Source organism: Vombatus ursinus, unplaced genomic scaffold (genome assembly GCF_900497805.2).
Source record: "Vombatus ursinus unplaced genomic scaffold, bare-nosed wombat genome assembly UNPS02001419.1, whole genome shotgun sequence".
Taxonomy (NCBI): Eukaryota; Metazoa; Chordata; class Mammalia; order Diprotodontia; family Vombatidae; genus Vombatus; species Vombatus ursinus.
Window position 1 is genome coordinate 26587882 of NW_020941197.1, and position 27623 is coordinate 26615504.

General features: G+C 39.0%; 1 protein-coding gene across 1 annotated transcript in view; it reads right to left on the reverse strand.

The window, feature by feature from the left end:
* Positions 1 to 27623, reverse strand: part of LSAMP (limbic system associated membrane protein) — an 800294-nt gene that overhangs the window by 442517 nt on the left and 330154 nt on the right. The window lies entirely within an intron of this gene.

The window sequence follows — 27623 nt, forward strand, 5'->3', positions numbered from 1 at the left end:
GGATTCAACATGGCAATGGGATATTGGTGGAGAAAAAGTAATTGTGCCATTATAATCAATATAGTCATTCAGCAAAAGACATCAATTGATATAGAAATCAGAACATCTGGATTCAAAGATGTTAGAACTCTCATAAATGCAGTGCTAAAACCCCGATTCCAGGGGCAGCTAGGTGGCACAGTGTATAGAGCTCTGACCTTGAAGTCAGGCGGACATGAGTTCAAATCCAGTCTCAGACACATGACACTTACTAGCTGTGTGACCCTGGGCAAGTCACTTAACCCCGATTGCCTCACCAAAAAGCAAAACAAAAAACAAAAAACAAAAAAGAAATAAAATAAAACCCCGATTCTAAAAGACTGAAGATGAAACATACCATTCACTTTCTGCCACAAGTAATGAATTTAAAATGCAGAGAGAGGAAGATATTTGGGGGCATGGCTAATGTAGAAAAAAATTTTATAGTATTATGAATGTTTATGATAACAATAGCTAATATTTATATAACACTATGAGCCAGGCACTGTACTAAATGCCTTACAATTATTACTCATTTGATCTTCACATCAACTCCGGGAAGTAGGTGCTATTATTATCCCCATTTTATAGATGAGGAAACTGAGGCAACCAGGTTAAGTGACTTGCCCAGGGTCACACAGCTAGTAAGTATCTGGAACTGGATTTGAATTCGGGTCTTTCTGACTCCAGGCTCAGCTCTCTATCCATTGCCTCACCTGGCTGTTTGATAATGAGACTTTTATCTCTGATGTTGTTCAAGAGGGGTAGTCAGGAGGACAAATTATAAATGAATGTAAAATAAATAATTAAAATTTTAAAAAAGAATTTTTTAAAAAATATGAATTTAAGTGGCTCTATTATTCCTTAGCTACATGAACTTTAGCAAGTCATCTTATTCTATGACCTCCATTTCTTCTTCTTTAAAATGAAGAACATATTTCTAAAATTACTACTGATATTCACTACTCGTGTGATGTATAACTCCCATGGGCCTCCATTTCCTCATCTATAAAGTGAGTGAATTTGACAAGATGCCTTCTCTGATCCCTGCCTGTAAAGAAGGAACTCACATACCCCAAAACACAAATGGCTTGGTGGTCCCATTGTTATGAGTACTCCCTCCAATGGAAAAGGTCACAGTCCATCAGCATCTACCCCAGCGTCTGCCCATCCTGCTAAAGTCATCTGCTTCTCCTCCCCAAAATCAACCAAGGTGGTCAATCCAATGTGCTATGGTCTTCCTCTAGTCCTCATAATATTCTGAGGACACCAATGAAGTATATAGGATGAGTACCACTGACTAAGTTACTACCCAAGCAGAAGAAGGGAAAGGGAAGGGAAAGGAAGGAAATGAGCATTTAAATTGAACCTGCTATGTGCCAGGCACTGTGCTAAGTGCTTTACAGATATGACCTAATTTGAGCCTCAGACAATCCTGGGAAGTAGGTGCTGTTATTATCATCCCCATTTTATAGTTGAAGAAACTAAGGGAAATACAGGTTAAAAGACTTCCCTTGAGTCACATAGTTCGTAAGTGGCTAGAGCCAAATTTGAACTCAGGTCTTTCAGACTCCAGGCTCAGAACCTAATCCACTGTGTTACCTTTTATTGTTCAGTTGTTTCAGTCATGTCTGATTCTGTGACCCCATTTGGGGTTTTCTTGGCAAAAATACTGGAGTGATTTGCCATTTCCTTTTCTAGCTCATTTTACAGATGAAGAAACTGAGTCAAATAGGGTTAAGTGACTTGCCTAGGGTCACACAGCTAATAAGTATGAGGCTGGATTTGAACTCAGGAAGATGAGTTCCTGACTCCAGACCTGGCACTCTACCCGTTGTGTACCTAACTGCCCTCCTGTGCTACCTAACTGCCTAAAAAAAATTAAAAAAAAAATAAAAACATTTGCACACAGCGGCCTTTCATCAATCGAGGTGTGTGATATTAGATCTAGTTCCCAATTAGAAAAACGCATGTTTTGAGAATTAACATTGCTACCTTTACAGTAAAACAGTCCTAGTTCAGTCCTAGGAGTAGAGCATGAACCCCATGGCTGTCTGTAATTTAGAAGAGAGTTCTAAAGGAATGTACACTTCTATTACGTCAAACATGCATGTTGCTATTTGGAGGATCACATGTCTATCTCTATCTCTAGCCATATCTTTATTAACATAGACCTATGCTAACATATTATACATAATATATATTCATATATTTGAATATTAAAATATATTAAATGTATTTATTATGCCATATTCTAACTTCATCCATCCACTTCTATCTTTGTACTTGAGCAGCAGTGGTTCTGCTTGAAGAGAAAAATCTAGGCAACATCTAGCAGGTCACCTAATGTCAAGGAAGAAGCATAATACAGTGGAAAGTCCCCAGACCTAGGAGTTGGAGGGCTTGGGTTCAAATTCTGACTCTGATATGAATTACCTATGGAATCTTGGGTAAGTCAGTCAACCTCCTTGGGCCTCCATTTCCTCACTTATAAAATGATGGGGAGGGAGAGTAGAGAGGACTATCTGGTATTTGGACTTTAAGTCTACGATCTAGTTTCCTAGCATCTCTGATCTTGATCAAATGTTTCCCAGCTGTGGTCTGGACCAATATGGCATTCATGTTACCAAATGATTTCTAATCATTAAAATAATAATGAGCGTGTAATCATGCTCTAGCTGGGAAGAAACTATAAAACTGCCTTTGCTCTAAAGCTATCACCTACACACAGGGTGTTTGCCCATTGAATGGTGTTCATCTACACAGGCTAAGAAGGTACATTGGAAATTGGAGACACAAATCCTCGTGTGTGTGTGTGTGTGTGTGTGTGTGTGTGTTCCATTCTTCAGTAGCACTAAAAAGAGGCATGAAGTAAAGGAATAGGCATGGGGCTGTTACACTAGGATAATTAGAAAGAATAGAATGAGTAAAACACAGAACTGCTTCTCAATGTCATGAACTTTAAGTGGTGCCAGTAAAAAGAATTTCAGGGGGAGGGATTTTGTATGTATATATTTGTATATTAGAGGAGTCCAAGACATGTTGACCACACAGAAGGAAAGAGCCAACCATCTTCCCTGAATTAAAGTTATACCCCACACCCAAAATAAAGGGCAGGAGAGAAAGATCCTTTCTCACTAGCAGGTCAGAGATAAGCTGAGTCCATTTGCCCTTTGGCATAGCTCAGCATGCTCTGGACTAACTTTCAAAATGGCTAATGGCTTGGGGATGGAATTAAGGCAGCATTCTTCAGAAGGGACTTTGTGTCTTTTTTTTTTTTTTGATGAGACCTCTGGATGTAAGATGACCAAAGCGCTGTCTGGCCTTAGTTTCACTAGCTTCCCATCCCTCTCTCCTGTAGCTTGCCTCAGTCCTTGAGATTTTATGAAACCCATTTTTAATCTCTTTACATTTCATGGAAAGGCCTGCATCTTAACACCTCTGCAAAGGAGCCAGCCTTCCACCTTTTACTAGTTAATAAAAAAATGCCTCTCGACAGTAGCCCCCACCTGATTCCTACAAAATGACCTCTAAGAAAGTGTCTCAGTTTAAGCTTCACCTGAGGGTATTTTCAAACAGAGTGACAAAGAGGACTCGTAGATTAAGGCTTCTTGGCTGTCTGGTCTCCTCTCTGCAGTGACTTTAGAGTACAGAAACTATAGGAACCTTGGCAGATACCTCTCTAAAGCAGCTTCATATAAAGTTAAATCCTCCTTCAGCTTCCTAGCTTTACATGTTTAAACACACTGGCAAGGTATTTTGGATGCTCAGCCTGTATCGGTGAATACCTCTCAGTGAGTATACACATTATATGTGTCTGATAGCTTTAGGAGGAGCCGAAAAAGACCCTTCCAACTACAGGCCCTCTTCCTGGCTGGGACCACTTCTCCTGGGAGGAGATTGTCCCCTCCCCCAATTTCAAGTTTTATTTATTTGTTAATTTATTTATTTTGGAGAATCTGCCAAAAGGAGGGAGCTAAGAGTAGTGGTCCTGAAAAGGACCAAAAAAATCAGTGAACAGAGGAAAGGCAGGGTCATGAATGAGATAGTACATGAATATGAGTAACTGGTAACAATGTAGAACAGAAAGCCTGGTGAAGCTGACATAACAGCCAATATTTATAGAATGGAGCTTCTCAAACTTTTTGTGTCATGGAAGCTTTGACAATCTGGTAAAGCCTGTGTATTCCCTTTTCTGAATAATGTTTTTAAATGAATAGAATAAAATACACAGGATTACAAAGGAAATCATTTATACTGAAACACAATTATCTACCTATATATCATATATGTGTGTGTACATATGTGCACATATATGTATATATACATATATGTATGTGCATATGTATACACATATATATGTATGTGTATACACACATATTTAAATTCGTAGACCTCAGTTCAAGAATTGTAGAAGTTGTGGCTGATGCAGATGGAGACCAGAGTAATAGGAGAGTAATATGGTGAGTGGTATTGCAGCAGCCAAACAAAAATGACTGAACTCTGAATTCTTTTTTGACAAAGACCCCACTCAAGCAGTAAGGCGAAAGTATAGTAGGAAATATATGCCTCCCTAGTGGGAAGGAGTGGCCCACTAAAAAGGGGAAGGGACTCTCTTGACCTTCAATGGACTTGGCTTTGAGTCCTGATTGGGTCAACAAAATCGTTCTGTATTTTGAAGCCTGGTGAGCCTGAGTCCCTATAAGTGGAGTTGGTGGTCACCCTTGGGAATAATGCCAAATACTGAAGTTTTCAAGTAGAATGTGAGTAGGAGCAAAAAAAAAAAGATAAATGAATGGTCCCCAAGGTGTATCAGAGTGCTTCAATTCAGAAGGGAGCTTTTGATGTAAGGATTTGATAATGAGTTGGAGTAGGAGGAGGATGAAATGAAAGGACATATAATTGTTTGAAAGAGCATACGTCATTGCTCCAAACAGTATCAGCATCAAAAAGATTCCATAAACATGAAATAAGTCATTTGTTGCCATATAGAAACATTTCTGTCTTCACAAACCTTTTTAGTGAAAATTATGGAGAACAGCACAACTGTCTCTAAGAAATCCAGGAAGAGTTTGGTTTGGACACACCTGATTTGTGTTGGATGCTCCAGTAATAGGGAAACAATTAAACCTGTTGAACTGGGGCAAGGTCAGGATTCTAAACTGTTCGTGTTCTAAAGAAAATTCAAAATGTTCAGCCTAATTTGCTAGCTTCTGACCCAGGATGCTTTGCATGATAGGTTTGCTCTTAAATGCTGTCCTCTTAGAGGTCATTCTAACCTAATTAACGCTCTTTTACAGACCGAGACAACAGCTGTAGCACATGGAAAAACCTTGGGAGGGTAAAAACCCATGAAATGTGCACTTCAAGATTACTTTCAGCTGCTGCAGAAGAGAAATCATGGCTTTAAACTGGCACTAGTCAGGTTGTGATGAAAAATAAACCTTATGATTTCTGAGATAATTTAAATAGGATTCCACCCTCATCCCACCCCCATGATAAATGTGTTTTTAACCTTTGATCTGCCATGTATGTAAAAATTTCCAATCCTGCTTCAACTGGTTCTAATGTACAGCTAGTAGGGCAAAGACACAAAACTCACCAAAATCCTAAGATCTCTCAAGAGTTTAAACAAACTTTGTCTCCAGGATTTACTAGTGTTATTAAGAAGACAAAACAAAACAAAAACAAAACCAGGTTGGCTTTTACTTCCCTTTACTTTACTTTCTTAGCCCCCTCCCTAAAACACCCTAACCAGTAGGCCAATGAAAATCGCTATTTCCTTACATGAAAATTCCTTATAATCATATTTTTAATTTTTTTTTAGGAAGAGGTAGTTGGCACAAAGGCTAGTAGGTAGGAACTGAATTATTTATAAACTAGATTACTAGCCTTCAAATTGACTTAATAATTCTTAAGTGCATTTTGGTACAACATAGTTTGAGCCACAGAGAGGATTTTTTTTGGTCAATGTCTATACTGACATGTATCAACTCTTGCTCAGGCTCAGTTTATCATACCATAGATGGTACAAATGTTCAATAAAGTTTAATGACAGTGATGATGGTAATACTATAAACTTTGGTAGCCAAACACAAAGACGTTCGCTTACACAAAGCATAAGTGGGCCAAGACAAAGAAGGCCATAAGACAGCTACTAAAGATCAAGAGAACATGCTTCACTGAGAATTTCACAATTTTTTTTTCATAAAAATAGACCCAACTTGGTAATATGCCATCTTTTTAAAAAAAAGTACATTCCAACCAATTGTTGAAAACAGTGCAATACATGCTGATTAGGTTCTCAGTTCAACCAACAAAAACCTAGTCATCCAAAATATATTTGAAATGATAGTAATAATGGCATTAATTCAGTTACATTAGTCACTATGTATAATATTGGTTTATTTTGAAGACATTGGAGAGTATTAGAAAATAAACTTCTAATTTCAACTGGGAATGCTAAGAATATATTTCCTTTCCTTGGTAACAATGGCAGGGGTTCCAAATATATAGATATATTCCTTGGAAACAATGACCGGTTAACTCTCTACACAATTATATCTATGTAAAAGGAAGCAGTTAGGAGGCTTGGGAGCACTGTGATAGAGCACTGAGCTTGAGTCAGGAAGACTCCTCTTCATGAGTTGAAATCCAGCCTCAGACACTTACTAGCTGTGAAACCCTGGATAAATCACTTAACCTCTGTTTGCCTCAGTTTCCTCAATGGAGAAGGAAATGGCAAACCACTCCAGTACCTTCACAGAAAACCCCAAATGGGGTCATGAAGAGTTGGACATGACTGAACAACAACAACAAAAGGAAGAACATCCCTAGATTGGTAACTTCCTAGCTGTTTTGAACTAAGGCAAAAAAAAAAATGGATCCCACAAACAGTAGGAATGGGGGATCAAAACATAGAGCCTTTCTGTTCAGTTTTCTCTGCATGAATGAATGAAGCATTTATTAGATGTCTTCTGTGTGTAAAGCACTGTGCTATGGCACTGGAGTAGAAGAGATCCCATGTGCATAGATCATTAGAAAATAAGTGTTTATATATTGGAGGTGGCCTAGCTATTATATATGGAACAGGCTGGTAAGAAGATAAAAGTGGGATGGGCAGAGTTAAAATAAATCCAGAGGGAGAATTCCTCTCCAGAGAGGGTACTGAATACTTTAGAAATAAAACACTCTTGAAACACAAACACATGCACATGTACCTATGTTTAATGTCACTAGAGAAATGTCCCATTTACACCATAGGTTAATATAGGGTTGTATAGTTTCATCTCTTCAGGTACTGGCAACACTGCATATATCATAGAAGTCCAAAGCTTTTGACTTCCTCTTTACATTAGAGGGTATCTTGGGGGATTGGGAGGGTACTAGGGCAGGTAGTAGGTTCTAAGAGCTAAAGAAAGTTGACTCATTCTATTTAGAAGCCAACATTATGGAACCATCATCACCAAACAGTGTTTTAGAGCTCTATAACTTGATATCCTTTCTTGTAACTTTTACTCAACACCTCTATGGGTTCATGTATCAATAAAGACATAAGAAATGCCACACTGAGTCAGATCTCCTCTGGGTTATATCCAATCCAATATTCTTTCTCAGAAAGTAGTGACAAGTTGTGTGACCAGAGAAAATATATCTATCAACTTCAAAGCATAGTGTATTGATGTACCTGCAAACATTTTACATTTCACTAATAGTGCATTGTGAATCAATCATCTATATCTTTAAAGCAGAGGTTCTTCATCTGTACTCTACAACCTTTTTAAAAATTTTTTTGACAATTTTATTTCAATATAATTGGTTTCCTTTGGAAGCTCATTTTATGCACTTAAAAGCATTATCCTAAGAAGGGATTCATAGGCTTCACCAGAATGCCAAAGGGGTCCATGACACAAAAAAGGTTAATAACCATCACTTAACAAAAATAGTTTTTGCAAAATGCTTTCCATATGCTGATTCATTTGACCACCACAATTTATAAAGTAAGTGCTATTATTATATCCATTATAGAGATGAGAAACCTGAGGCACAAAAAGGTTCAATGACTTGCCTAAGGTCACACAGCTATTAAGCATGTATGGTAAGATTTGAACTCATCTCTTCTTAACCTAAGTCCTCTGCTCTAGCCTGTGTACTATCTAGCTTAAGTAACCATATTGAAGCTATTGACACTTTTAGCCTATGCCACCTACAACCATATATTTCATAAGTTTATCAGTTGCTATATGAATTAGGGCTTAGTTTTGTTTGTCCAAAATTTACCTTTTTGAAACTCCAGAGGTAATCTTCTAGTTCTAACATACTGGGACTAATGAACACATGCTCCTGCTGAAATATTTCATGAGTTTTTAGATTTTTTTTTTGCTCACTTTTCCTCTTATCCTTCCTCTTTCCATACTGGTAAAAGCTCATCTTGCTCACCTGTCAGCCCTTATCCCATTGGTGATTGCAGTTTTGCTGTCCCCTGACCTTCTTCAACTCTGCAATGTCTTTCTTCAGGTACACTGACTAGACCTCCATGGAAGACAAGATTCCAGGTTCAGTTATTTCATGGTTTTTTAATGTCTAGGATATATTTTGTTTGTTTCCAAATCTGTTCTGATCATGTTGAACATTATGTTGTCTTTACTGACCTGGGTAGCAGTGTCTGAATTTCACATCCCATCCCTGTATTGTATGAGATAACATTGGGTTATTTTTCCCTAAGGTTACTATTACATCCTTTCCAACACAGAAGCTCATGTGCCATTTTTTTTCTGTCTACTCCCAAAGCTTCCTGAGATCTTACAGTTTTCTACCAAGCACCTTCACTTTGCATTTTACCACCTAGAAAAGTCTGGTGTTATTTGCAAATGGAGATTCTTCTGGTCACTTCCTCTTTCACATTATTATGAAGCCAGTGCAATGAGAAGGTGAATAACTGTTCTGTCCCTTCCCTGGGAATGGGATGGGATATTTCACAGCTTATTTTTCTCCATCAAGAGAAGTTCCTATTGATTCCTAAATTTTACTTCCTGTTTTTAGATAAGTTCCTTATTTAGAGTAAAACTGTTCTCCCACTCCTTGTTGACTCTATGTATTTAATAGTCTTTAGTTTAATGCTGGTTAAAGACTTCTTTAAAAGTCTAATTTGGTTATACTTACTGGTTTTTCCTTGTTTCTATACACCCCCGAGCTCCAGTACATTAATGAGATATACTTTCCTCTTATAGAAATCTGATTGTCCTCAGTGGCTAGAGCACAGGGCCTGGAGTCAGTTAGACTCATCCTCCTGAGTTCAAATCTGGCCTCTCAGATACTTAATAGATGTGTGACTCTAGGCAAGTCACTTAAACCCTGTTTGCCTCAGTTCTTCATCTGTAAAATGAGCTAGAGGAGGAAATGGCAAACCACTCCAGCAACTTTGCCAAGATAAACCCCAAATGGGGTCACTAAAACAAATGAACAAAAATCTTAATACTTGTTAAAGACTTCTTTAAAAGTCTAACTAGAGTAGACTGATTTTCCCTTGTTTCTATATCGTCCCCCCCCAAAAAAAAGCTCCAGCGTATTAATAAAATATGTTTTTCCCTTACAGAAATCTGGTTGCCTTTTCTCCCCACTAGGTGATATTTGTTTAGGTGTCTAGTGAACTGATTCTTAAATATTGGTCTCACCAATTTATCCTGTTCTGAAGAGAAATAACCTGGATATTTAAAAACATTTGATTTAATACTTCTGAACTGTCTACTTCAGAAAACAATTTGACAGTGAAGATCTTCCAAACATATTTCTCAATAAATAAGGAAGCAAAAAGTACATTCAATTTTTCTTCTGGCTTTTTTCATCCCCAAGTATACCTTTTGTACAGTGATCTCCATTGGTTTCATGGTTTCTCTCTCTCTGAAATTTAGCACATAGCATAGTGCCCAGAAAATTGACATGAAGACTGAGAACAAATAATAGAAATTTGATTATCTGAGGAATTTAAAGAAACATAAGCTTTTAGAGTCCCTTGCCTAGCACCCTCTTAATTCATTTACGGCCAGCCTGAGTTGTACCTGTCCTACTACGCTGTGTGAGCTTCCCCTGTTCCTCTCATTTGGGTTTATAATTTCATTTCCCTTGAACGATGACTTCCCTCCTGCAATAGTTAAGTTTTTCTGTTTTGCCAGTTGGCCTTGCAGGTTTTAGTACTGTTTTCATTTTTCCCCTTAGCCCTTCTTTCATTTTGATCCCTGGCACACGTTTATCTTGACTTTCCGATGGGGTGTTCTTTAATGACTCTCTAGGCTTCCTGTGGATTATTTAACTTTTTGTTTCATTTTTTCCCCTTAATACTCACATTTTGTCACAGGTTCCTTTTGCGAAAGTGAACAACTGTGGGGTGGACTCCTTTGGTTTTTATTCTCTCATCAGGATATCTGCTTTAAAATGAATTTGGGGAACCTGCCTTTGAATCCTCATTTTCCTATTTACTACCTATTTAATTTTGGAAAAAACACAGCTTACTTGTACCTCAGTTTCTTCACTTAAAAAGTGAGAGTATGGGACTAAGTGATCTCTAAGCTTCCCTACTCACTCTGAATTATATTGCATGCATGACTATACATTTACTTTCTCCACAAACACTCTACAAGCCAGACACTACATAGCACTCCAGTCCAGCACATTTCTCATGGGCTTGAGGGTTCTAGTATTCCCCATTCTGTAAAGCAATCATTTATCCTATTCACAAACCTTCCCTGCACCTCATGCCCTCAGGAGGGTATCCTGCCAGTGTATTTTTAGATAACTGATGTCTCTCCTTATTACTACCTGGCCTACTTTTCCCACTTCCTCATATTTCTTAATGTTTTCAGCTCAGTCTCATTATCTTGTTCGAGTAGTTTAGAGTTAAGTATATCCCCATTGCCACACTTTTATTATTTAAGCATGGAATTTCCACCCACAGGGATTCTGTAGTATTTCCTTTTTCATAGTAAGATTTTCACACTATTACTCCTTATGTCATTCTCTGCATACAATCAAGCCAATTTCCTGTCTTGATCCTTATAGATTCTGGAACATGGACACCCACATCTCATGGGTCATTCCACTTCCACAATGTTGATTGATTTGAGAACCACTGGTTTTATGCAATGTGTTACCAAACACAGAATATTAAACATAATGCTGCCATTTAAAGTTTCCCACTGTCTGGGGTCACTGTTTAACATGTACTGAGCAATCATACTACAGAACATACTACATTGACATTGAGAGAGATGTATGAGGAATTCATCTGACTGATCAGTCCTGTATCTGGTTTGTTCTCTTTTAACTGAAAAAGAACATGGATAGGAAGAGGGGGAAGAAGTAAAGCACAAAATTTAAAAGAAAAACCTGCTCCCCCCCACCCCGACTTTTTCCTTTAAAGAAGAGTAATGATCTTATTCTGGGAGGCAATCAAAGGCTGCAGATGGCTTCATGAAATGTCTGCCCCTTTAAAAAAAAAAGCCAACTCTTTTTTTTTTAATGCCAGTTGCTTTTATCTTTGTAGCTTAAAGGCAAAGAATGAATGAAATATGGGAAATGAAGGACATGTGACAGCATCAAAGAGGGACGCCTGAGCTTGGGAGTGTGCCTCTGTGTATGTCAGGCTAGGGTGCACCTTTTTAGGCAGCACATTAAGGCAATCTGGCTGCCAGATGAAGTCTTTATGAAAGGGCAGGGATGATGGATAAAATCCCTTTGATGTTTCTGAAGTAACCTCATCTCACCTACCTCCAGCTTTTTTCCCATCACAGTGTCCCTCCAACCTTATCCCATTTGCAAGACAAACTCCATCTATCTGTAGAAATGTTCTTGCATTGGAGTGATTGTGCCTTTGCGTGATCTCTGTTTGGAGGGAGAATGGGGGTGTGGTGTGTTCAGTTTCTATTTAGGGAAAATGCAAGCTAGAAGAAAAGCTTCTAGGGTTTGCTGAGTGAGGGGGATTAATCAGAGTCGGATTTATCTAGTCAAATCTACCTAATTAAAGTCATAGCCTGAGCTCCAGATTACTTCATATTCAGAAGTGCTACCACTAGAAGGGGCCTTGGAGGTAATCTAGGCCAGTCCTCCTCCTCTCCCCAACCCACTTTACAGATGAAGTTACGGAAGTTCAGAGGGATTAAGTGACTTTCCCATGGTCACAGAACAAATAAGAAGCAGAACTCTGCTAGAGCCTCAGTTTCCTAATTCTCACTCATGGCTCTTATGCCTTCTCATCGTAATAGTTTACTTTTTTATTTAATAACAGCTAGCATTTATGTGGCTCTTTCTGTGGTTTGAAAGCTGCTTTGCATACTTTATCACAGACGAAATTATCCTTATTTTACCAATGAGGAAGCTGAGGCTGAGAAAAGTTTAGCAATTTACAAAGGGTCACACAGCTTATAAGTAACTAAAGCAGGATTTGAATTCAGGTCTTCAAAACTCCAAGTCCCAACACTCCATCCAATTTACCACCTAAATTTAGCAAAAAGGCCTCAATCTTGGGAAAAAGTAAAGCGTCAGAACCATAGGACTATAATACGTAAAAATGTACTTTATTTGCCTAAAATTTTTGTGGAAATTCACTGAACCCAGAGGAAGGCTTGGAACTGGAGCTGAAGTTTCATTGACCAGGCACAACTTTTCCCAACAGATGTTTCTAAAAGTGTACTGCTGTAATCCTGGGAGCAGCAAGGGAAATGGGGGTGCTCTTTTGATCAGAAAAAAAAACTTTGATAAGAAGATAAAGCAGTAATAGGTCCCCAACCCTATTATCTTTGAGTCCCCTAGCTTCGACATCTTTGTTCTATATATAGGTTGATGTCATAGGTCATTCCTTCTTCCATGCACATTTAATCATCATTTAATACCAACTATGCATGTCACTGTATATTCTCCTCCCTAGGTTGATGCTGAAATATTTCTCTTGCTGGCCTGGATGCTAATGTTACTCAAACCTCAGACTGATCAGTGTACCACAGTGATAGAAAAGAAGTTCCAACTACCTCTAATTATTCCTTCTTTCCTTCTTTCCTTCCTTCCTGTCACCACCTGCACCCCTGCCTTTCTCCTTACTTCCCTCCTACTTGTCCTTCTCTCTTTCTCTCTCTCTTTCTCTCTTCCTCTCCCTGTCTATCCTTTCTTTCTGTTCATCCTCTCTCTCTGTCTCTGTCTCTCTCTCCCTCCTTCATTTCCTGTGATCTTTCAGTTGCATGGAAATGTCAGCAGGGCATTCTTCAAAGCACCAAGAGCTCAGTGGAATGTAAAAGATTTGTATTCTTATTTCTGGCAACACCTTTTTTTCCCTCTTGAAAGAAACGCCATTCTTCCATACCTACAATATAGCAAGGTAGTAAGGTATGTCAACTGGAGATCACAACTTCATGAAACCTATGTGAAAACTAGGTTTATTACAAGAGAAATGAGCATGCATATAGAACTTAAAGACAGAGCAAAGAGCTTACAGTCCTTACAGAAGTTTACATTTTTATAACGGTAGGGCAAAGGAAGAAGATGATACGAGAATCTCCACATAACGGGGCATGGCATGGGAGGCGAAAGGTGCAGTAAAGGTGAGAGAAGGACAACACTCCACCAATAGGAGAGCAGCAAGGTGATGGCAAAAGCTGCATTCACTGTGGTTAGTTTCTCCTCCCTTGGCTTCAGAGATTCCTTATGCTCCAAGCTCTCACCCTGTCTTTCTAATCATGCATCCTGTCTCTCCTTGACTAGCTTCCCCATTCTTGTCTTGATTTCCTAAGGTGTAATGTTCTCCCAAAGGTTTAAACTTTGATGTTTTCCTTTCTCAAGTCAAAACAATAAGTATTTATTTTATATCTATGCCTTCTCCTCTGGCAATTTCATTTATTCCCTTAGCTTTGACTATCATCTGTACAAAGATGATTTGCCAAATCTCTTTCTCCTGGTGGGACCTTCTGGGTCATCATCTCCAATTTCTTATAGGACACCTCTATGTTGATCAGAGGATTATATGATCAATTGAAAGTTGGAAGGGATATTAGAGGTTATGTAGTTCAACCTTCTCCTTATGCAAATGAATAAACTGAGACCTGCAGATATTGTGATCTACCAAAGATCACATGGATATTTAATGGCCAAGTTGGGATTTGAACCTAAATCATCTGATTTTAAATCCAGTGCTCACCCCACTGTACAGCTTGCCATTCCACCAGACTGCCTTGCCATGACCCACAAGCTGCTCAGATTCATGAAGTTCTAAACCAAGCTTATTATTTTTCCCCCTGAGCCTTCTCTGACTTCAGTATTTTTGTAAACAAAACTATTATTCACCCAAATATTTCATTTTATATAGGAGGGAACTGTGACCTCCTTTTTATGTAAATATGCAGATCAAGGGTGCCCTTTCTTTCTCCTGCCCTGGGGAAACCTAAAGAGGCATGTAAACATCCTAAAACCAAATGCTGAGTTCAAGGGAAATTGAGGACAAAGATGAGCTAGATGAAAACACAAAACTGAACAGGGAATACAAACTCTGAGTAGTCCACAGAAGAGATACAGTTGAATGGCACACAATATCTGGCACAAAGAAAAGATAAAAAAATCTAATGTAATCTTGGGCTTTATTAAAAAAAAAAAGCCAGTGCTTGGGGCAGGTAGGTGGTGCAGTGGATAGAGCACCAGCCCTGAGGTTAGGAGGACCTGAGCTCAAATCCAGCCTCAGACAAAACACTTGATACTGACTAGCTGTGTGACCCTGGGCAAGTCACTTAAACCCAATTGCCTTAAAAAAAATAATTAAAAAAAAAAGCCAGTGCTTCCAGGAATATAGAAATGGCAATTTCCCTAGACTCCAACTTGTCTTGACCACCTGTAGAGTTTTGTATTCAGAGCTGTATGCCACGGTTTAGAGAGAAAAGGCAGTAATAACCTGGAGATCATCTATGATAGGACATCCAGGAATCCATGTGATATAAGACCCAGTTGATGGAACTGGGGATATGTAACCTATGTTTACACATTGTGGCTGTTTTCAAGCATTTGATGGTTTGCTATCATATTTAAAACAGATCAGACTGATTTTCTGGCCCCAGAGGGATAGATACAACGAGTAGAAGTGGAAAGGAGGCAAATTTAGATTTAATGTAAGAAAAAAAAAAGTTTCTGATGATTAGAGCTATTCATCAATGGAATGTGTTGCCTTGAAGGTAAGGTGTTCTCTATCTCATTGGAGGTCCTTAACCTCCATGTTGAGTTGTTTCTTGGGTATTTGGGGTAAGAAATGCACCCATAACTACATTGGCCTAAGGAACTCCCTGAATAAGATATCTCCCTTTACCAACAAATTTTGAATATTATTTTCCATCACTTGTAGTCTTAGAGAGTTTCCCCAGAGCCCTGAGAGGTTGTGATTTGCCAAGGCTCATGAACTTGTTTATATCAGAGGTGTGATGAACCTAGTTCTCCCTGGTTCTATGATTGGCTTTCTATCTATGACACCATGCTACCTTCCAACTCTGTAATGGTGTTATTTTTTTGACCACAGGGTAAGCTTCAGTTCCAGTGAAGAAGAAAAAAAACATTAAAAGATGCCTTCTCAGAAGGGAACGAATCTCTACGCTTATAAGTCCACCAGAAACTGTCCCATCTTTAGAATGTCAGCCATCGCACATGTGACAGAAACAATTAAATGTGATGCTTAATTAAACATCTACACTTCCAGTGAATGGCAGATTTACCTTCTTCTCCCCTCCCTCTTTTTATTAGAGAAAGCCCAGAGATAAAACCTTCAAGTTATGAGTAATTATACCCTGCTGAGAAAAGTGATGGAGTACTATACTCGGAAGGACTTATCAGGCCCCGGAAAATGTGGAGTCAACACTTAAGGTTTTTTTTCTTATATTATTTTCCCCAACACTAACACTTTTCCCAGCTTGTTCCCAGAGGGAGATAAACAAACAGTGCGTACCTGCATTTTAATGGGAATGAAGAGAACAGTCATTCACCTTCTCACTGTACTGGCTTTACATTTTTCATAACAGTGGGATGTGATGAAAGTTGTGTGTGTGTGTGTGTGTGTGTGTATGACTCTTGAGGGGTGGAGCAAGAGGCTTTAAAGAAGGAAGAATTCAAAATTATCATGGGCAGAGGAGTAGATTTAAAAAGGAAGGGCAAGTGTAAACACTAAATTCATCTGAGTAAGCTGTGAACTTGTAAGCACTACCTATCCAATTCTCATCCAATCTCTGCCACCATCAGGACAGTGTACAACCATAGTTCTAGAACTGAAAGGGAAACTAGGCCATCTAATTTGTAATTCTCTTTTCTTAGATGAGGAAACTGAAGCCCAGATCAATTCAATGTTTGTCCAAGGTCATATAGGAAACAAGCTTCAAAGGTAGGATTTGAATTTAGGTCCTCTGACTTCAGTACAAGTATTCTTTCCACCATTCCATATAGCCTCTACATGTAGCAAAGACTTGCCATTCATGAATCTCTAAGAAAAGCAAAATGCTGGTAATGACTCAGAATCACAGATTTAGAGTTGGAAAACACTTAAAAAGTCATCTAGTTGAACCCTTTATTTTACAGTTGAGGAATCTGAGGTCCAGAGAAGTTAAATGTCTTGCCCAGCATCACTCAGGTAATATGTGACAGAGGTAAGCGATGAATCCAGGTCCTGAAATTCCAAATCTAACCTACTTTTCCACTGTATCATACTGCCTTTCCCATAATTTGATAGAAAGGCCAAAGATGACATAGGAATGAGCAGAAAATAGAAGGAAAATGGAGCAAAGGCTCTCTGTTCTGAAGGCTGAATTTAGAAAGAATGCCGGAGGTCAGTTACACAATTTATACCAGTGTCATTGCATGGAAGAGAGAGGTCAACATGGACCATAGTCAGATGATAGAATTGACTCATCTGCTGCCAGATAGAATACTCTTTTCATACCTGGTTGTGGAATTTTCAGTGAAGTCTAGAGAAGAGAGACCATCTGGAGCAGGAGGGCTGGGAGTTAGGCTTTTTCAAAGGCAAGAAAAAGCCTGGAATAATTGTGGCAAATACTAAATCACTGAAAACAATAAAGAAGGAGGTGAATCTTTTCTCTATATCCCCTCCTTGCCATTCACTTCTTAAAAATCTCAATACTCTTATTTTACCTGCCTAAACCATCATTACTCTTAAATGTCAGGATTGCTTCATTCATTGTACTGGTATCTGCAGCACCCAGTGTAGTGCTTGGTATATAGTAGATGATTAATAGATACTGATTGATTGATTGTATATACCTAAACTCTTCCTGACTCATCCATGAATGGGACCCCTTGTCAATGTTTTAAAATTCCTTCTTTATTTCTGAAATTCCTTTGATCTTCCAAACTTCTTGTAAACTTCTAAACTTCTCTAAACCTCTATAGATCTAAACCTAAATATCTTCCAAATCCTACAACCCACTTCCAGCATCAACAAACTCTAAGACATCCTTTGGCCCATGAGTTCTTCTTGTTCCCTAAAATGAATCTGATTTCTCTCTTTCCACACAACTTCTATGGATTGCCATGATCACAATCCCTTTTAAACTTCCTATGAATCCACTTGAGTAGGCAATAAGAATCATTCAGCTTCCTTTTTCTTCTACTTTATTTTTCTTTCCCTCTCTCTGTGTCTCTATGTTCTATCCTCAATCTTGACTCCTATCCATCCTCTCACTGCCACCAAGTGTCTCAGCAGTCAAAAAGAATAGTATTGGGAAGCATGTGTCAAAGGACTGTGAAGACTTATAGAAAGAATAATAAGAAAACAATTTGAAAGTGGGGACAATTATATAATACAATGGATTATTCATACTAATACAAATATATGAACATGAATACACGTTCTCTCCCTATTCCACCTTAACCCCATTCTTCTAATTCAGAGAGGGCATGAACCAAAGACCCTGATGATGGGAAAGATTGAAGGCAAAAGGCAAAAGGGATGGCAGAGGATGTGGATAGATAAATGTCATGGAAACAATGAACATGAACTAAGACAGACTTTGAGAGAGAGTGGAGGATAGAAGGGCTTAGCATGTTGTGGTCCATGGGGTCACAAAGAGTCGGACATGACTGAATAACAAACAACAGCCCATGATTTCTAGTTTTTCTGTGAGAAAAAATGGAGAAGTTTAATTACATTGTTTCAAAGAACTCTAGTAGCTTGGAGATTCTAGTACTCAAAGCTTAGCCAGGTAGTAGAGAACAAGTTTGAAATCCAAGACCAACTCAGAGAGTTTATTTCCAGCCTAATTTCTTTGACTTGGCAAATGTAATTGTATTGCTCTAGCACTGGAGGGTGGCTCAAGTATAACTTAATCAGATTGTCTTGAGACTGAAATGCTAACTGCCAAGTCTCATTGTAGAGATGCACTGTGAAGGAATGAATTCATGGGAGATGATTAGTTTCCCATATAACCAAATGGTACTTGTATCAGAATCTGCTCCCGGGCTTTAGCTTTGCCATCTGTGTCATTGTTGGGAAATAATTGAACCTTACCTCATGCAAAATCTCATCACCTCATATCTTCCTCCTCTGCAATTACTGTGTACACCTGGCAGATCAACATTACCAAGAACCAATAGGTCTCAGAACAGAGAAAGTATGTGAGACAGAGGGGAATAGTGGCTAGTACACTAGAACTGGACTCAGAAAGACTCTGGTTTCAGAGTCTTTGTCTGCCTCAGACAATTCCTAACACTGTAATCCTAGGCAAACCACTTGATTTCCCTATACCTCAGTTTCCTCATCTATAAAATGAAAGAATTGGATTCAATGACCTCTGAGACTGTTACTAGTTCTAAATCCATGATGCTATAAACTCTCTGGAGAAGTATTAATATTTTAGGCCACTAGGGGATCATTTAATTTATAACGTGGCCATGCACAACTTCTCAATGCCACCTTCTAGCCAGCTTGGTGGCACAGTGCATAGAGAAGGGAACCTGGAGTCAGGAAGTCTTGAGTTCAAACTCTGCCTCAGATCCCTTGTGTGGCCCTAGGAAAATCACTTATGCCTTTTCAGCCTCAGTTTCCCCATCTGTAAGATCGAGATAATAATGGCACCTACCTCACAGGGCTTTTGTTAGAATCAAATGAACTAATATGTATAAAGAACTTTTCAAACATTAAAGCACTTAAGTGTTGTATATTAATCATTAAATTTATCATTTATTATTAGCTTTATGGTCCAAAAAGATTTAAGGTACCACAAATAAATGGGATTTGATGCCCATGTCCACCTCTATGTCCTATTTTGTCATGTAATACCTCAGTGTTTTATAGAATTATGTGCCCCTGATACACAAATTCTAATCAATAGATAATGCAGAAATAAACATCAAAAATTTTCCATCCTCCCATAAAAAGGAATATAAAAAAGAAAGGAATTTATCTATATCTATCTATATGCATATAGCTATGTATATATTATATACATAGATATATTTATGTAAGTAATGCAGGTACATGTGTGTATACACATGTGCGTATACGTATATATACATGTGCATAAAAATACATACATACACACACAACCAGATCAAAAACATAAAAAAATATAGTAGCAGGAATTGAGATCCAAGCCACACTATTACCAAGATCACACTCTTCTAATCTCTTCTAGTACCAATTGCAACCCACATTCTCTGTTTCAGTAGTGAGTAGCTATTCCCTTAAGAGAGCCAGTCATTTCCATGCTGAGTTTTAGACTGAGAGCTGTGCATGCTTTGTAGCTGTCATTCAAGTCACGTTCAGAACTGCCCTTTCAGAAGCCTGCCAGTTCATTAAAGCAAAGAGGTTGAGGTCCAGGCTCTTCTATAGGAAAGAAAGGAATCAGAAAAATAAACACTTTAGGGAAGAGGGAAGGGGGAAGGGGTAGGGGTAGACAATGTGGAGAAAAATCTTACCGCCCTAAGTGGGATATATCAATCTGCTAAATACCAAACAGACAGACTAAGGAGTAGGATTTTGAAGAGACCTAAAAATCAGCAGGGAAGACTGAAAGAATGTAGACAGTGGAGGGGACAAAAGCAAAGAAAGCAGCATCCCCTTTTCCCATTCTCTGTGAGATTTACACGCCAAACTCCAAAGAGAAGAATGGAAGGAAAAGTATAGGGAATCTGTGAGTGGCTCCCTAAGGCACAACTAAATCAATCTTCAGAATTCAAGTCAGGTACGTATATATAAGGGGCTGATACAGACTAGTGAAGACAACCAAACTTGGCTTTTAGAAGCAAAGAAAATTTTCACATGAGGCACGTGACTATGTAGCAAATTGGAACACTAAGGTCTGATTGAATGCAAATTCCTTGAGGTCAGGGAATGCTTTGTTTATGACTTTGTATCCCTAATCACCATCCCACCCTGCCATCCCAACCCCTTTGAAGCACAGTGCCTTGAACATAAATGTAGTAGTCACTTATTGTTTGTTGAATTGACTTGAATTAAATAAGGGACTCCTAAGGACTCTGTGTATGTGTATGTGTACATGTATGTATGTACATGTAAATGTATGTATGCATGCACATGTGTGTTCACATGACCACTCTCATAAGTATGTATGTTTGTGCATGCATGCATATATGTGTGTTAATGATTATATATAATTTTATATATGTATCTAGATGTATGTAGTATGTGTGTGTGTACACACTATTAGTCCTCACTAGCTAGTATGCAATTCATAATATTTCAAAAGAAAAACAAACAGAAATCTGTGAATAAGTAACTGTCCCTCCCCAAGAGCAAGGAAAATCCCTGGAGGTCACATACAGTTCTGAATATGAGGTTTTCACTTTAGCCATAGTTTCAAGCAGAGAGTTTTGAGTATGGCTCTTTCTTCTTTCATAGCTACAGTGGTTGACACATTTTTGTAGTTCTCACTGCTTCCAACAGGGGCCAACAAACTTTTCACTATTGTTCCTTACTTCCACATTAGTTCCCCAGTTGCTTCTAGTGATCAAAACTAGGCATTATTCTCTCATTCTGCCAAAGCTCTTCGGGTAGGGTTGCTCCCCAGCAAAGATTTCTAATGTGCTGTGTAGTGCTTTCCTCCTCTCCCCCTTCTCCACCTCCTCCCCCTTCCCCTCCACTCCTGTCTCTCTCTGTCTCTCTCTCTGTCTTTCTCTCTCTCTCTCTGTCTTTCTCTCTCTCTCTCTCTCTCACCCAGCACAGGTACTTTTGGCCATGCAAGTTAAAAACAAGGATAAAAACCTTTCTAAACAAGACAAAGTGCTTTTGTAATTAGATTATGCCTTCACTATCACTGGAAAAAAAAAGGCTCATTGGGTCTCCAGGTGTGGCAGAAAACACAATTTTCCCTAAAGTGTAGCCCAATCCTAATGATATAGTACCTTCCAGGGTATCTCTCATTATTGAGGCTATGATAGTTGCCACCTCTATTGAATCTTTGGCTACAATATAATTTACCCAACAGTAGTACCCAATTTGCCATTATTTTCTCATTTCCAGAAAGTCTTCAACACAAACATCAGATTCAAGTTTATAGTGACCGCATATCTTAATGTCTTTTTATGTTCTGACAATAAATAAGTGTTTCTCCACCCCAAAGATTATTTATTTTTTACTCAAGAGCTACTGAAACACTGGATTTGCTCCACAATAAGCTCTCTTAAATACTTAATTAGTGAAGTGAAAGTGAAAGCATCTCTGAGCTGATCTAAAAGCTAAGGTAAACAAAGCAGGGTAGCTAGGTGATGAAGTGGATAGAGTGCTGGACCTGGAGTCAGGATAACTCATCTTCCCCCAAGTTCAAATCTGGCCTCATACACTTAGTAGCTATGTAAGCCTGGGCATGTCACTTAACCTTGTTTGCCTTAGTTTCTTCATCTGTAAAATGAGATAGAGGAAAGAAATTGCAAACCACTCTAATATCTTTGCCAAGAAAACACCAAATGAGGTCCAGAAGAGTCAGACGCAACTAAACAAAAGGAATGAAAAAAAAAAAGGACCCTTAAGGTTTTATTGCTGTCAGATTTTCATAATAAAGGCAGGAGTGTGGAAGAAGAAGCAAAGCCTTAGTTTCTTCACCTTATTTAACACCCTAATTTCATTTGTATGCCGATCAAAGAGCCTTTTATGGGCAAGACTTAACCTCATCCCTACATCCAAACAACTTAAAACGCCAATGTGTGTGTGTGTGTGTGTGTGTGTGTGTGTGTGTTTACTGTTGGCTTTGAGCAGTCTCTGAAATCGGGTTTGAGGACACTGAAACCCAATCAGGAACAAAAGTGAAGTAAAAAGAAATTGCTTACCCATAAAACAGATAGCTGTCCGCACAGAAACAAGAAAGAAAGGAATAGAGTTCATCTTAGTCTCAGGCATTTTGCTTTTTTTTTTTTTTTTGGCTTCTTGGCTGGATGTTGCTGCAGTAATATAGCTTATACAAGAAAAGAGCTATGGACCTACTTGTCAGAGAGAGGATGTCTAGCCATTGCATTCCCACAAATGGTACTAGACAGAGACACAGCTGGCTTTGAAGAGGTTAGATGGCTGATGACTAGGAGGCAGCAGCTGAGAACAGTTCATTGACCACTAGATAAGTGGAGGGGTCATCAGAGATGATTCTAACAGTAGAGAAAGGGTATAGAACAATATGGTGCGATAGCATCGGGGACACTGATGGTCCTGCTATTCATATCCTTTCACATGTACCCTACATATGCCTGGCCGCTCTGGTGGATGGTATTTGCTCCTTCATTGAGACTCACTGGCCTCATGTGGTCTCTATTATACATATGTGCTCTTTATGTATATTTTTATGTCCCTATGTACCTTCCCCAACTCATAGATTAGCAACCTGTAAGAAACTGTACCCCATGTGTGAATGGCAGGAAATGGGGGTAGGGAAATCTTTTCCTGTTGATTTATTTACCATTTAATTATTTATTCATTTAACCATTATCTTTCTATCCATTTATTTATTATGTTTTGGTTTTGTGCTGAAGAAATGTGTCCTTTGGGTAAATGATAAAAGGAAATATATTGTTAGGTGTTCGGAAGCTATAATTTTGAATGAGTCCAGACCCATAAAGTGCTTTGAACTTGGGTTAGCTTTTCTGAGGGGTCCATGTATGAGTGCATGTCCTGAGAGCTACAGTATAATCATACAAGTGATTCAAGCCTGTTAGTAACCTCTGCTCCTTTCCTTGTCAGTCTTTCCTGAAGTAGGGGCTGTACTTCTAGTAATTTTGAGGTAGGTTTGACCTCAGGTAGACAACCTTCAATCTCTCCATTTATTCAATGAGAAAGGAAGAAAGGGAAAACATTCTAAGTCTCACTACAAGAGCAGAACCTTTTTTTTTAAGTTTTCCCCCCTATAAAAACATTTGCATCCATACTTCTATTTAAATGTCATTTGCTTTCTTATGATGAATATGTTAATGGCTAACATACATACAATGGGTATATGTGTATAATTCTGCTGAATTTTCTCAACATGTATGTTGCAAATCTTTTGTTTTGTTTTCTGTTCCTGCTACATTTGAATCATAACAGTACATGTAAGTGAATTGTCTCTGGACTAAAAGCCAGGAGTAAGAGAACTTCCCAGAAAGCCCATATAACAGGGAAAAAAGAAATTGATAAAGTACTCAAGTGAAGCAGGGATCTTAAAATCAGCAAAGAAGAGCTCAAAAAAAAAACCTGTGGGTCATGTTTTTCAAGTGGCAGATGAAACTACCTTCTAAAAGAAGGAAGGAAGGAAGGAAGCTTTTAAAAGAAAGGCAGATTCTTAAATAAAAGAACAAAATAACCATGGATTATAGGACTGACTAGTCAAATATCCTTTGGAAGAATTCAGTGATGACAGTCAAGTTAACAGCATGGAAGGATGAAGTTCATTTTTCTCACACTAGCTACAACTACATTTGGCTAGCTTCCTTCCTGCTGTCCTTTGCCAGTGTCCCTCAATCAACTCAATGTCTAATGTTAATACAATTTAGGTGGAGATAAGCAGTACTTTCAGGGACCCAAGCACTTAGTAATGTAAACCAATATTATATAACAGTGTCTGGTACATAGCAGGCACTTAACCATTGCTGATGGTTGCTACAGTCTGGTTAAATTAGTTTAGTTTAGTTTAATTTTTTGTTGTTGTTGTTTGTTGTTTGTTTGTTGTTTGTTTTTTTGCTTTTGCTGTTCAGTCATATCCAATTCTTTATGATCTCATTTGGGGTTTTCTTGGCAAAGATACTGCAGTGGTTTGCCATTTTCTTCTCATTTTATAGATAAGGAAGCTGAGGCAAACAAAGTTAAGTGACTTACCAAGGGTCTTACAACTACTAAGTGTCTGAAACTGGATTTGAACTCAGGAAGATGAGTCTTCCTGAATCCAGGTCCAGCACCCCATCCACTTCACCATCTAGCTGCCTGCGTTAAATTAGGTACATTCCCCCAAAGGGAGAAAAAAGTACAAGTAGACAGAAAAATTGGCTGCTGAGTGATGTCAAAGGAATTCTTAAAACACCTGAATTCTTCTTTATTTAGCCCATTTGTGGTTGAGGTAGTCAAAAGTGGCTGGCCTCTGCTTAGCCTAACTTAACTCTGTTAGATAACATAGTTGGATTTTGCAAATGTTAGTACATTTGCAAAAGATTTTCATTTTCAAAAGATTCCAGATTCCTTTATTTGTCTCAATATTAAATTTAATGCCACCCCTCCTGTACCTCATTAGGTAGGGCTGATTGCCTGGGACCATAGCATGTGCTGCTACATCTCTTAGAAGGAGAACTAATCTCAAGACTCATGGTTGAGATGTATATCCTCAAAACCCTTTGTCTGCTAGAAAGTTTTGGTACTACTGTTAAACAGTAGAGTAAGATTAAATGAGTCCGAGGCTATGTCTAATAACTTAGATCATGTCTGGTTTCTTATTAAGCCTTAATTACTCAGTCAAACTGAGACTTGTTAAAACCTTAGCTTAAAAAGGCCAAAGTTTCCCACTGGATCCGGGGCCATCTCCAGTAGTTCTGATCTATATCTGGCCACTGGACCCAGATGGCTCTGGAGGAGAAAGTGAAGTTGGTTACTTTGCACAGCTCTCCCTTATTTAAATCCAATTCAATTGAATGTCACGGCATCACCTCCTTGATGCCATGGTCCTCTTCAAGAATGAAGGACAAACAGAAAAAAAAAAAGCAAAAGCAAAAATATCATGAATGAGACTAAAAGAGACAGTCATGATAGAGGCTACAGTCTTCATCATACTTCATACTTTATACATTTATACTTCATAAGTACCCCTACTAGTGAAATTCTCAGGCATTTATGTCTTCATTGTACATCCCCCTAGGCCATCTGGTTCAGCTTGTTTTTTTTCCCCTTTCTACTTTAGCCTATTGTTGCCAGCATAGCACTTCACAGTTTTCTATTGGAAAGTGTATGGGAGAAGGAAAGAGTGGGAAAACAATTCTGTGGGCATATTCGTTCCCTTCCAGAAATCTGCTATCTCGTGAGTAGCCAAACTTCCTAGCCAAAATCTGTCTTAGCCAAAATTATGAAGTGGGTGAAGTATGCCTTCTGCAACCTTGCCTTATGGCATTCTTCCCATCATCATTTCTGTGTCCTTTTTTCAGAAACTCATTCCCTCATATTCGTGATCTTCCTTCCTTCCTTTTCCCAGGCACAGCATCACTTTAGGTTTGTCCTCCCCACCTTATAGCTCTTTTTCCTCTTCCATTATTGTGCCGGGGCTCCCACTAGAGTCCCTGACCTGGGCTTCCCCTCCTCTGCCATCCCCCCCAAGGACTAAAAACTTATCACTACTATCCTCCCTCTTAGCACTGAAACTTACAACCTGTATATCACTCCCAGAGGGCTAGGCTGTCTGTGCTTTCCAAAGTATAAAGTAGCTGATCTGAAATCCAATTCCTGATAAACAGGGAGGACTAAATCACCTCCCTGCCCTGTTAGATAACATAATTGGATTTTAACTGTAACAGAGGTGGAATGGGGCCTTTGGGCCAATTCTCACAGGAAGGTTTCCTCACCAACTATAGCCTGATCCTTGCTTTAGATAACTTTTCACTCTTATGCCCTGAAATTCATCGGGAGAATCTCTTCTTCAGAGACCACACACCTCTGTCATATATTGCCTCTGCTGTTACTTTCTAGGCTTCATATAGTCCCCACTGTACATTCATGCCCTCTAGCAGTACTACTCCCCTTCTCCTTCCTTCTCCATCAACTTTTGCACAGCACATGTAGTCATCCCTCTTAAAATATACCACCAATTATTATTTTTGGCTAGAGTATGGGAGAATTTGGAACAGAGCCAATATATAGTCCCAGCCCACCGGATGGACCCTCTGTGGAAGATGTTAGAAAAGACATGGATGAGAGTCACCCAGCATGAGTTTTGAGCTACAGCATTGGATCAAAGTCTGCTCCACTTCAGGACAGCTGATGCACTGGATTCTCAAAGAGGGAGAATCTTCAGGTAAAAATGATATACAGAAGCAGTAAGATAGGTAAATTACAGCTACATATCCTCTTGTCATTCAGTTATTTTTAGTTGGCTTAAAACCTTACACAGACCCCTCCAAACCCTCCCTGTTTCACCTGCCAGGCAATCCTTTGGGTGAGCCATTCTTTGCTAATCCACAGTTACTTTCCAAGCCAAATCCAAGGCCGAGTTAGTGTTGTCTGGTTTTTTCCCAGCCCCTTTGTTCACCAGAGGTACAGGGTCTTCTCTAATCTGGGCTTCTGCTAAATCCTTCAGCTTCACATGGCAATGGCTTTCTTTGCAGATCCAATTTAGCAGCATCCACTGGACCATCCCCACATAAACTGCCTCAGCCTGCCTATCATCTGTACTGGGCACAGAGCCTGTGTCCAACCTTCCATGGCTATGTGCCCCCTAAACATTCTCATCTGTTCCTGTTTTTAATAACTTTTCTAGAGAGCTAATTATTCAAGCCCCTCCTGTCTCAATCACCTCATTCTGTTTTTTACATTTTATATTGTCTTCTACAAAAGGCCTACAGTCTCTTTCATACTTTGCCCCACCCCTACTTCCAAGTCACCTTTCTAAAATCTTTCTAAAGACAAGAAACTCTCCCACGCACAATAGTATTGAACACACACACACATTTTCTCTCTCTCTCTCTCTCTCTCTCTCTCTCTCTCTGTCTCTCTCTCTCTCTCTCTCTCATCCTGCCCCACTATTCTCTTCTTTCCATCTCCACTCCACATCTACAGACAACTTTTTGTTGTTTAGTCATTTCAGGTGCATCCAACTCTTCGTTACCTCATTTTCTTAGCAAAGATACTGGAGTGGTTGCCATTTCATTATACTGCGCATTTTACAGATGAGGAAACTGAGGGAAACAGGGTTAAATAACTTGCCCAGGGTCACACAGCTAGTAAGTCTCTAAGGTCAAATTTGAACTCAGGATGGCGAGTCTTTCTAACTCCAGGCCTGGCACTCTATCCACTGGGCCACCTAATTGCTACTGAGCATCTATTATGGCAGAAATATGGCATTGGATGCTATCATGTACACAAAGAACTATAAGCCATGTTTCCTGCCCCCAGTGGGCTTAGGATCCAACTG